At 49.5% G+C, this 11,154-nt stretch overlaps 1 pseudogene; it reads right to left on the reverse strand.

Moving 5' to 3' along the window:
- Positions 1–8,361: 8,361 nt before the first annotated feature.
- LOC121749494 lies at positions 8,362–10,835 on the reverse strand (annotated as a pseudogene).
- Positions 10,836–11,154: the final 319 nt, after the last annotated feature.

Here is an 11,154-nt window from a genome sequence, read left to right on the forward strand (position 1 = left end):
CATTCGAAGCCGGCCCGGCGTTAGTGAGTACGGGATGGCCGAGGACCAATGCAATCCGCAACCCCCCTCGAGACACGCCCGCGCCTTCGGCCTCGGACACGCATGCGATGGAACCGACGCCGACCGAGATGGACATAGAAATGCCGCGGCCTCCTTACGCACCCAGGGTCGAGAGGGACTCGTGTGATGATCCGCGAACCGACCCAAACGGTGTAGCTAAATCAAAAGATAAGCCGACACACAACTCTTTAGGAGGCAATACCGAGCCGGGCGTGGGGAACCCCACCAAGCCAAAATCCATGGCCGACATGGTGCGGGGGCCTTCGGCGGTTGAAGGCCCGCAAGTCTTTGTCCCGGAGAACATCCAAAATATCGGCTTTGCTTCCACGGCAAACGGAGTGCCATCCATTTACTTCTCCGGGTCAGAAATCCAAAGGTTGGCCTCGTCCCTCGGCCATGCTATTGTAGGTAAGTTCTCGCACTCAATCCCGGCTTCCTATCAAATCCAAAAGGCTCTAGACAACATTAAGTTTTGCCGTGGCTATACTTGGAAATATATTAACGCCAAACATATTCTTGTTCAATTTGAGGACATGACGGATTATGCTCGGCTCCTAAGTGGACCCAAAGGGACACCGGTGTGGTTCATTGATCGGCATCCGATGAGAGTTTTCAAATGGTCTCCGGAATTTGACGCCTATTGTGAATCTCCAATTGCGGCTATATGGTGCAACCTAATTGGACTCCCGATCCACCTATTTGATCAATCGGCCCTCTATGCCATTGGGAAACTCCTTGGTAACCCGATCCAAGTAGATAGAGCGACGGCCAACAAATCAAGACTCTCCTTTGCGCGGCTATGCATTGAGATCGACATTACAAAGCCGCCACCCGACGAGATCATCCTTGACATTTGTGGGCGTCCTTTGGTGCAGCAAGTAAAGTGGGATAAGATCCCGTCCTACTGTGGAGAATGCAAACATGTCGGTCACAAGAGTGAAGTTTGTTACGCTTCCGGGAAGGCGGATCGACCTCCAAAACGAAACTACAACTTAGCAACACCAAAACAACCACAACACGGAGGAATAGGAGCTAAGAAGAACAATACTGATCCGAGGCACACCGATAATAACATGGAATGGAAACAACAAGGGAAACACAAGGGAAAGGAAGGCAACATCCGGATGAACCCGAGAGCCAATATGTACTCGGGGGCGGAGTGGTCGGGGCCGGACTTTTTGGGTGATATGCAAGGTGCCGGGAGTAAGGACATGATCATCATCCATGATGAGCATACCACCTCTTCACCTAAAGGGGTGCTCGCTAAATTCCCCTCTTTTGGAAATGGGCGCGGGGGTACGCCAAGAGGAGCGGATATGGCGCGGCGAGAAGTGTACCCGACTTCGGGGGCCCATGTGCACCCGAAAGGCTTCTTTAAACCCTTCGACCTAGAGAAAACCGAGGCACAAGGGCCATCAAGTCACTTGAGTACTAACCGATATTTCACCCTCATGGCTCAAGAGAACTTCGTGGAAAATGATATGGAAGACGAGGAAAATTGGGATGATACCATCTCCCATAATGAAATCGATGAGGGCGCCAATCCCGCCTTTTTGGAGGCCGCGGCATCTCATGGGGAGAAGGACCTTCAAATCATTGAATTCCAAGGAGGGGGGTCAATCCCGCTGGGTACGAACTCCTCTTGTTAATCATGTCGTTAAATTTTCTATTTTGGAACGTTAGGGGAATCGCGAATGCGTCAACCCAAAACGTCCTAAAAAGACTAATTAAATCTCATAATATTTGTTTTCTTGCAATATTGGAGCCGCTTACCTCCCCTAATCCGGACAAATTCTCGAAAGTGTTGGGGCTGTCCTACAAGGGGACGAACACCAATGGGAAAATTTGGATTTTTGTGGAGGAAGGGATGGATTTTGTTGTGATGGATGACACGGACCAGCTGCTACATGGTAGGCTCACTTGTCCCCGGATCTCAACCCCTATTATGATCTCGGCCGTGTATGCTAAATGCACGAGAGGAGAGCGGCATGCCCTTTGGGAAAAGATGAGAGATATTGCCCAAGTTTCGGAGGGAATACCGTGGTTCATTGGAGGGGACTTCAACACAATCCTCTCCACTCGAGATAGGACGGGAAGCGACACAAATCGTCAGGCCGAAATGGTGGATTTCGCAGAGGCCATTGAGGATTGCAGACTAATGGACCCAGGCTATGATGGGGCTGAATTCACCTGGGCAAAGAACGGCCTCATGGAAAGGCTGGATAGGGTGTTGATTAGTGAGATGACGCCCCAATTGTTTGATGCAATAAGAGTCACTAACCTACCCCGTATTGCTTCGGACCACGGGCCTCTCCTCGTCAGATGCAGGCTACCTAATGCCCACGGGGGTGGTAGAGCCTTCCGGTTCCAAAACATGTGGGTCCGGCATGAGGGTTTTGGTGAGTTGGTGCAAGAAGATTGGATGGCTCCCACGGAGGCTGTGGGCCTCCTCAATTTGAAGATCAAGCTGGCTAGGATCAAACAAACGCTTAAAAGATGGAACAAGGAGGTTTTTGGGAATATACACGCCAGCCTCAAAACTTGTGAAGAGAACATTGCGCTGGCTCAATCGGAGTTTGAAGGTGACCCCTCGGCCCGGAATAGAACAGGGGTCAACAAACAAATTGCTGAGTACATCCTTCTCCTTAAGATGGAGGAAGATTTTTGGCGTCAGAAGGCGGCCCTCCGTTGGTTGGAAGAAGGGGATAAAAACACTAGGTTTTACCAAAGTTGGGTGAAGCAGAAGAGGATTCGGCTACGTATCCACAAGATTAACGCTAATGGGCGTGAACTTACGGATGACACGGCCATCAAAGAATCGGCGGTTGAGTTCTTTCAAAACCTCCTAGCCCCAAGCTACCCGGAGCTTGTGGATCCGGACCTCAGCCTCTTACATCCACTCCCTCCCTCGGAGCAGTTGGCGGGCCTCCCCAAACCCCCGGATGCAGATGAGGTGAAACGAGCTGTCTTCGATATCTCGGCCAATAGCGCGCCCGGCCCGGATGGCTTCTCGGCATTGTTCTTCCAAGCTTGTTGGGGCATTGTGGGGCCAGACGTGGTGGAAGCGGTTAGGCAATTTTTTGGTGGGGCTTTCCTCCCCCGCAGCTTCACGGCCACGAGTATCGTACTCATCCCCAAGAAGCCTTTACCCGAGACTTGGGGAGACTATAGGCCCATTAGCTTGTGTAACGTGATCAACAAGGTGATTACTAAAGTCCTCACGAGGCGCCTTGCCCCATTCCTTCCAAGTGTTGTTGCACCGAATCAAAGCGGGTTTGTCAAAGGGAGGCTCCTCAATGACAATGTACTCCTTGCACAGGAGATGTTCCATGAGCTCCATAGAAGTACACCAGCCCCTAATGTTGCTATCAAGATTGACATGGCCAAGGCCTATGATAGGGTTCAATGGCCGTTCCTCCTAAAAGTCCTCAAGCAAATGGGCTTCCCCGAACCTTGGGTGGCGCTCATAGAAAGGTGCATCGGGACATGCTGGTTCTCGATCCTTATCAACGGGGCCCCGACGGGCTTTTTCAAATCCACTCGTGGCCTTAGACAAGGGGACCCCATTTCCCCCGCCCTCTTCGTCCTTGCTGCGGACTATCTCTCGAGATCACTCGATAAACTTATCCTCGGAGACAAAGAGATGACATACAAAGCAACCCGAGGCAGCATGGAGATCAGCCACCTCGCCTATGCGGACGACATCATCATCTTCACGCAAGCGGCCGTAAACCCCCTCCGGAGGCTACGTGCATGTCTTGAGCATTATGCCGAGGTGTCCGGACAACAAATCAACCTCGGCAAGAGCAATTTCTACATCTCCGAGGCGCATGAAGGCTGATCAAACATAATTCAAAGTGAAGGAGGTTTCTCACGTGGTACGTTCCCCTTCCTTTACCTTGGTGTCCCTATTTACCGGGGGGTGAAGCGCACGGATATGTTCATGTTTCTTCGAGAGAAAATCTCGGCTAGGATATCTGGATGGGCTCACCGACACCTTTCCTTTGGGGGGAGACTAACCTTGATAAAAAGCACACTTGAGGCGATTCCCTTACATATTTTTCAAGCGATCGAGCCAACCGGCGGAGCCCTCAAGCAATTAGATCAACAAGTGGCTCGCTTCTTTTGGGGGTCGAGTAATGAGAAGAAAAGGACGCACTGGATAGGATGGGATCAGGTTTGCCTACCCACGGCCGAAGGGGGCTTGGGCATTCGGAAGATCAAGGAGGTCTTACGTGCCTTTAATATTAAATTATGGTGGAGATTCCGGGAACAAAACTCCCTTTGGGCTACGTACATGATGACTAAATATTGCCTTAAGGCGTCCCCACTTGCAGCTAGAGCCTCGGGGAGGTGTAGCCCTACTTGGAAGAGGCTTTTGAAGGCTCGGGCACAGGCGCAACCGTACATTCGTTGGGTGGTGCGAGAAGGTAAGATATCATTTTGGGATGACCTATGGCTAGGAGAGGTTCCTTTGAGGGAACTTTGTCTTGATGATAGGGGAGGCCCTCTTGTCCATGTTGCTGATTACATTATCAATGGATCTTGGAATGAAGCCAAGTTGCGGATTCTACAAGCGCAAGCCGGCCTTACACAACACATCGTCCGGAAGATCCTTGACACGCCAATCATCCCGGAGGGGCCGGATGTGCCGAGATGGAGGCTTTCACACAATGGGGAGTTCTCACTAGCATCAACTTGGGAGACCATCCGAACTCAAAGACCTATCATCCAAGGCCTTGATGACTTATGGAAAGCAGGCCTCACGTCTTCTATTGCTATCTTCATTTGGAGACTCCTATCCAACCGAATACCGGTGGATACGAAGCTACAGTGGAGAAGAATGGAAATGGCATCTAAGTGCCAATGCTGCCCTCATAGACCGGGCATCGAATCACTGCAGCATCTCTTCATCCAAGGGGCTGGCGCCCGAGGTGTGTGGAGGGAGTTTGACTCCTGGTTCGAGGGATCTTCACCACCTCTCCGGATCAATGACACCATCCCAGAGAGGCTCGAAGTTTGGGCACGGAGAGTCCAACAACCCGGTAAGAAACACCTCAGCCGGGCGATGCCGTACCTTATTCTTTGGTTCATTTGGGCTGAGCGAAACAGGAGTCGTCATCAATCGGTGCAATTTAAGCCTTTCAATGTGGTATGGCAAGTGCAAATGTTCCTTAGAAATAGCATGGCCAATGGATCCTACAAACCGAAGCATTGGAAAGGAGTCCGCCTCAAGATCAACGTCCCGAGTCAGGCCGAGCCACGAAGGACCAGGCCCCTCGCGATGGTGGTCAAATGGAACCCGCCGGATGAACCGTGGATCAAACTCAACACTGACGGAGCATACATGGAGGCAACGGATAAAGCCGGGGGGGAGGTCTTGTTCGTGACCACGAGGGCAACATGCTTGCAGCCTTTACCTCCCCACTCGAGGCTCACTCAGCCCTCGAAGCGGAGCTTCTGGCCATCCAATTCGGGTTGACGCTCGCCGCAGAATTCAGAAGGCCTATTTGGGTTGAGTCGGATGCACAACAAGCGGTTAAGCTCCTAAATGGCACGCACTGGGGACCGGCCCATATTAGTCGGGTGATGGCACGACTAGCAATCCTCAAGCGCCAACAAGACACCCGTATCACCTTCATCCACCGGGAAGGGAATAGAGCAGGAGATCTCCTCGCCAAAATGGGATTAGAAAGAAATGACTACTGGCGTATGAATGCCCTCACGGCACCAAGGCACCTCACAGCGATGATTAGGATGGATGCAATGGGTATCCCGAACATTCGGGTCCATAATGAAGAGGAAGAATAGGCTCAAGTTTTGGTGGAAAGGGTTATAGTCTTTCCTTTTGTTGAATTGTATTTTACCTTTTGAAAGGGAGTATGATGTGGTCCGGGCTTGTGGAACCGGACCGCATACTACTCCTAATTTTCGTGTAGGCACACCACTTTCGGGTGTGGCCACGTTTTGTATTCAACCACTTTTGAAATATAGGGATGAGGGACCCACGAACCCTCCACCGTGAAGGTGTTTGATAAAAAAAAAAAAAAAAAAAAAAAAAAACGATTGCATGGCCGAGACTCGTTGCCAACTTTTGTATCTCTGATGATGAGAAGTAGATTGCCGGGAGCCCATTTGAGGTGGTAGCAAATCTAATATTTTGAATGTTTTCCGGGACAAATGCTTGATGGCCGGCAATGTTCGGACCTTCCTGAACCATGGGTGGGAGCTTTCGAACCCGGAGTTACCTCTTCATCTTGGGTGGAGCTTGCCAGAAATATAGCCGTTTTGCATTTTGGACTTCCGGCCTTGGGGCTATCTTCCTCTCCAAACGATAGTTTCTTTCGAAGTTGTTTGTCTTCCGAGAGGGGCGAGGGGACGAACCTTTTCCGGCCGTTGCCCTTCGAGGGTGGAGCCGCGGTGCTCTTCCGGACTTTGAGCCTTGCTTTTGCGGTCTTGAGTTTCATAGCTTTGGTCGGTTGTTTGGGGGAGGTGGCCTCGGCTGATCGGAAAACCATTTGTTGGTCCGAGAGGACCCGTGCTTCCTCAACCCCCGGAGCAAGGTCCGGTGGGTTGACCATATTTTGATCCGAGATGGATATCGCCTCCTCGGAGTCCGGCGGGTGGCCCATTGTTTCGGCCAGCCGAGGGGAAGACTTCTGCGAGGTGTGGCCGAGATGTGGATTGGAGCTCGGCGGGGCACGTGAGCCAAGTCCGACGAGGGGGGAGCTTGCGTGGTGGTGGTTGAGGTGGCAGAGAGGGTAAGCCGGAGAAGGGATGTATGGGTGGCTGGGGTTGGTTGGAGAGGGTGACCGGCGGTGGGGTGCTAACGTGAGTTAATGAGGGTGGTGGGTGGTTCGGAGTGGGGACATGGTGGTCGGAAAGGATGATTCGGCGTGGGACTATGAGGGAGGGGTTTTTAGTGAGAAGGAGGATGAAGATATGACAATTACTAACTCACCACCGGGCATGACTATTTATATTTGGCTTTCCTTGGCCAACAAGGAAACCACTTCTATCCAAATGACCTACAAAATTTTATTGTACGATCTTTGTTAGGTAATTGGATCAAGATAGGATTATTTTCATCGATATAACATCATAGGAATTGTCATCTCTTAACAACCTATTTGAAGCATAACTCTTATACGTTGGTTTACTTGGCCAACAAGCAATCCTTTTGAATCAAAATTGCCCACAATTATACATTTTGTGACGTTTGTGACGTAATATTTTTTTTTAAAGATAAACAACCCTAGGGGTGAAAGGTTGAGGCGCACCCACACCCGTGCATTACCAAAAACCATTTGCAACAACCAAACAAACATCGAGTCGCCCAAAAGTGACGACTCGCCATGACAAATTAGAGTACAACGAGAATTTAACATTGACAACAATCAATTAAAAACACGAGAGAGAAGCTCTCCCTTCTCTCTAGAATTCGTCCACTCCCTCTCCCTCCCCTTTGAGGGAGTTGTAGTGTGATTGTTGCATCCAACACATGGTGAAGTCCAGCGGTGAGTTGCCGGAGGGGGATGCCAATGCCTTGGAACACATGATGCAGCCCCTCTCCTCGCCGGAGTGGAAGTTTCATTCGATTGCACAATCTAAAACCAAAAGGGTTGGCACGCCTCACCCGGAGAAAGCTCGACAAGCCCTCAAACGAGCCGGCCTTGAATCTGGTTCGGAGGTTAGGCGGGCTAAGAAGAAGATGGTCTTTGATATGGTGGATAGTCTCGTTGCGGAACGCCATGGTGAAAGGAAAGGGACGTCGGAAAACAAGCTCGCCCCTTTTGGGGATATGTTGAGCTCTCTAGCCCAAATGGCCAAGGAAGGGAGCGTCCCGACGAGTGGAATGGAAGGGCTCGATGGTGATGAGATGGCCGGAATGTCGCTGGCACCGGCAGGCCGGAATCTTGGAGGATCAAGCATGGAGAAAGAGATGGTCAACCGGCTGACCATTGCAAGTACCATGCCCCACGTGAAGGATGGGGTGGCATGTGAGTTGGTGGGTGCATGTGACTCACAAAAGGAGGAAAAGAAAAAGGCCACTTTTCATGGGCAAGATAATATTGGCGCATTTGTGGAAAATGCCATTTTGAATTCAAAATCACCACCATGTACTATGCATCCTTTTAATAGAACATATCCTTGGGTTACAAGCACTGCTAATACAGACACAGCCGCTGGATACTGTCATCAAACATTAAATTTCCATCACTATACAAACATTAAGGAATGATCGAATTACACTTGTCGGAGTCCTAAAGCATTTAGACATAATCACAGTCCGGTGCAGAGGTTTTACACAGGCTCCTATATGTCAATGGCAATAGTAAGCACAAATCAGGTCCTAAGAGCAACAAGAGTCAGCTTGACCACAGACCAAAGATCTCCCCTTCCTCTGATTACAGAAATAACAATTGAGTTTGATCAGAGAGGACTTCATCTTCGAGTAACCTACTCCAACAAAATTACGAGACATCAAGATACAGTTCTCCCATAGCACACCGATGCTATGTAAAGATTTTTTACCCATTTCTCCTTAACATGTGTGCTTGGGAAAGCAGAAGTCGGAAGTGTTTCTTGTGTTTCATCTGAAGGTTTCCGTCGTGGATTGCTAAGAACAAGGGCAGTTTGATCCCATGTTGCTGCAGTTGATGTGATGCGATAGCCAGAATCCCACCTCCTATGAATACCTTCACTTGGATACAGAAAGTCCAACTCGACAACCTGATCAGAAAAACCTGCCCCACGGGACATAACAATTGCAAATCTAGTTCCAGCTGTAGCCATGGCAGTAACGTAAAAACCTTCTCTCCATTTCTTGTTGATCCACTTGAATGGAAATGACTCACTAACTTTATATGACTGCTGCAGATACGGGGTACCCTTAGACATGACTATTAATGAGCTCCCATTGTACACACTAATCCACTGTATAGCAGGCATTCCCATGCGGACTTTCTTCTTTGGCTGCTCATCATCATCGTCGTCCATCATAAGCCTTCCTCTCTTCTGTCCGACTTGATATACAAGCTTTCGAGCACCTTCAGTGTTGATTGGCCTGATGTCCGGATTCGGACCAATAATCCCATCAAAAAGGGATATGTATTTTGCATAATTAGGCTCTTCATCAAACTTCAAGTTAACAACAAACTCAACAAACTGTTTAAAAGGTGCAGGACAGAAACAACAAAGGGCTTCTGGAGAAGTTCCCATCTTCTTTTTGCAGACCAGAAAGCCTTTATTCTCGCCCTGGTAACCTTGCCAAGGAAGGCGACCTCGAAGAAGAAAAATGAGGGTATAAGCAAGGGATTCCAGGTCATCCCAGATGAGCATGCACACTAGCATACCGCACAGTTCCTCTGAATACGTCAGGTCGTTGATCATAATCAACATGAAGACCAGTTGAATTATCACGCCACCGAACAGCCAATCCAAGATCAACCAAAAAAAGTTTTTTCTCATCAGCAGTTCCAGGTGTACCAAGCAAAAAGTTTTCTGGCTTTACATCCACATGCACATATCCTCTAGAATGTAACTTTTCCAAAATGGATATGACTTCAATGGCAATACATTCCACCATTTCAATTGACATTGTATTCGAATTGTTGTTCCAGAGATCCCATAAACTAGGACCTAGCATATCCATTACCATAATATAGTAATCACTCTGACGTCCTTTGTAATGCACACGTGGTATGTCGTGACTACCACCAAGAGCACTGTAAACTTGCCATTCATAAGGTGGTCCATAATTACAACCTTTGCTACTACGGTGCTCAAATTTCAAAGCAACTTCTACCGCTCCTGGTCCATTTCTTTCAAAAGGCGACCCTTCGATGGCTTGCGGAGGGCGACAAGAACACCAAATTGTATCAAAGCTGGGTCAAACAAAAGAGATTAAGGATGCGCATCCACAAGATCAATGTGGGGGGGAGAGAACTCACGGAGGAATTGGAGATCAGGAACTCTGCCGCGAATTTCTTCCAAAACCTCCTTGCCCCGGGACCCCTCTCTCTCCTGGAGCCGGATTTGGGCTTGATTCAGCGCCTCTCACCTTCTCCTGAAGTGGAAGCCCTACCGAATCCCCCAAGCGTAGAGGAAGTGAAAAAAGCCGTATTTGACATCTCCGGAGATAGCGCCCCTGGACCGGATGGTTTCACAGCCACCTTCTATCAATCTTGCTGGGATACGGTCGGTTTGATGTTGTGGCCGCTATCCAACAATTTTTCGAGGGAGCCTACCTACCCCGAAGCATCACGGCCACGAGCATCGTACTCATTCCGAAGAAGCTTGGCCCAGACTCGTGGAGTGATTATCGCCCCATTAGCTTGTGCATTGTTTCAAACAAGATCATCACCAAAATCCTCACAAGGAGATTATCTCCCCTCCTCCCTCAGGTTATTGCGCCAAATCAGAGTGGGTTTGTGAAAGGCCGGCTGCTTAATGATAACGTCCTCTTGGCGCAAGAGATGTTCCATGAACTTCCGAGGAGCGCGCCGGGTTGCGGTCAAGATTGATATGGCTAAAGCTTACGACAGAGTCCAGTGGCCCCTATTGATCAAGGTCATGGACCGAATGGGCTTCCCCGCCAGATGGATATCCATGATTGAGAGGTGTGTGGGCTCATGCTGGTTTTCGGTCTTAATTAATGGAGTTCCATCCGGGTTCTTCAAGTCATCTCGCGGCCTTAGACAAGGTGACCCAATATCACCCTTCTTATTTGTGATTGCTGCGGATTACCTCTCAAGGTCTCTGGATAAACTCATTATGGGAAAGAAGGAGATGATCTTTAAAGCCTCTCGGGGATGCATGGAGATTAGTCACCGCCTATTCCGACGATATTGTAATCTTCACCCAAGCCGCAGAAGTCCCTCTGAGGCAGCTCAGAGCTTGTCTTGATCAATAGGCGGGAATCTCCGGACAGCAGATCAATCTTGCAAAGAGTAACTTCTACATTGCCGAAAAACATGAGAGGTGTGCCTGCCTAATCCAAGCCGAAGGGGGATTCACTCTTTTTTTTTTAAATCAAAAGCACCACGAGGGTGGAGGGTTCAGGTAGACCCACACCTGTGCATTACTAAGGAC

Source organism: Salvia splendens, chromosome 9, assembly GCF_004379255.2.
Source record: "Salvia splendens isolate huo1 chromosome 9, SspV2, whole genome shotgun sequence".
Taxonomy (NCBI): Eukaryota; Viridiplantae; Streptophyta; class Magnoliopsida; order Lamiales; family Lamiaceae; genus Salvia; species Salvia splendens.